Here is a 1,572-nt window from a genome sequence, read left to right on the forward strand (position 1 = left end):
GTAATAAGCGGTTAGTGGGCTTGGATCTATGGGATTGATCTCGAGAAGTTTAATGAATATCTGGGATACCGTCCATAACGATGGCATTTTCGATCCAATCCTACAGAAGTCAGAAATTGACCAATACTAACACTTCTACAGTTTACTTTTTAATACAGGTACCGTACCGGTACTCTCAGTAACAGAGTTGTGCAGTAGGGGCCTACTAGACTACTGGGGCCTGAATCGCCGGTTATTCTGTCTTTACTCAGTTTTCTATTTTTCTAGATTTGATTCGGCCAGACATTCTTGAAGTCTGTAATATGAAGAATCTAGAATATACAGGTTAAACGCTAAATTATAAACATTTCGCCCTAGAAATAGATCTGAAACTTAGATTTAGATCTGTGTTCTATACATTACTACTACTAAACATTATAGGCTATAGACTTACTTACCGTTAGTCATTATAGATAGGCAGGTTAGGCTTTACGTTGTTCTTAGATCTACTATAACAGTACCTTCTAGGCCTAGATCCCCAATAAACAGTCTAGCTGTAGATTTAGCCCCTACCTCGATATAGAGTCTAGATCTGGAGTCTAGACTAGAAAATCTAGAAACTAATTTTCATTGATCTACTAGTCTGTTATAATGACGCCCCAAAATAGACGTCTGGATGTTACATAGACCTAGACAATCGAGTAGACAGAGTTCGAGAGTTCTCGTACGTTTTTGATAGGCCTGCGTAGATAGTAACGGTTAGAACACTACTACCCTAACGTTAGTACTGTAGTGACAATAAGGCCTACAGTAGGAGTCGACACAAACGAGAACTAGGGTCTATTCTTTTTATTTTCTAATAAAGCTTTAAATAAACTTTTAGTCAGGCCTAGCTCCTAGTATTCTTTAGTTTAAATAGAGTTTAGGCCTTCAGCCAAGAGGGTCTAGGCTTACTCTTACTTTGGGCATAGAGTAGGAATACTAGGATAATGATGAGATCAGTAGGCCTATCGTATGCAGATTCCTACGTACCGCTCTACTAGTCTCTAGATGTCTAGTGTATCGTTAGGCCTGAATAGACTACGGTCTAGACGGTCTACATTGTAGTACCTTTAGTCTTGATGAACAATGTAGCTTAACATCTAGAACCTAGTCTAATATTATTAATCCAAATGCAATGCTTCATGAGATCGACAATAACCCAAGCAGCAGCCAGGCTTTTGATGTAGCAGTACTTCTTGTGCCGCTAAATAATACTGAAACATGAACACAGACTGACAACATTTGGAGAAAGCAAGTTATTTTCCACATACAAATGAATGGATAAAATGAAATTAAATGTGAATCAATAATGATGACTTTATACAATACAAATATTTCAAAAAAAAAATTGTACTCGATCTAAAATATTCATTCTTTTGACACTGCATCCGCTGAATAGTAAGATGGTGGATGGTAAAATACGATAGACAACCCGCAGAAAACAATAGACCGAGATACGTAGTTCTGGTTGATAAACCACGTGTTCATCAGCCAGAACTGCGTATCTCTAGGAGATACGCAGTTCTGGCTGATAAGCACGTGGTTGACGAC

This window comes from Diadema antillarum, unplaced genomic scaffold (assembly GCF_040938485.1).
Source record: "Diadema antillarum isolate AM-2024a unplaced genomic scaffold, OU_Dant_1.0 seq00000007_RagTag, whole genome shotgun sequence".
Lineage (NCBI taxonomy): Eukaryota > Metazoa > Echinodermata > Echinoidea > Diadematoida > Diadematidae > Diadema > Diadema antillarum.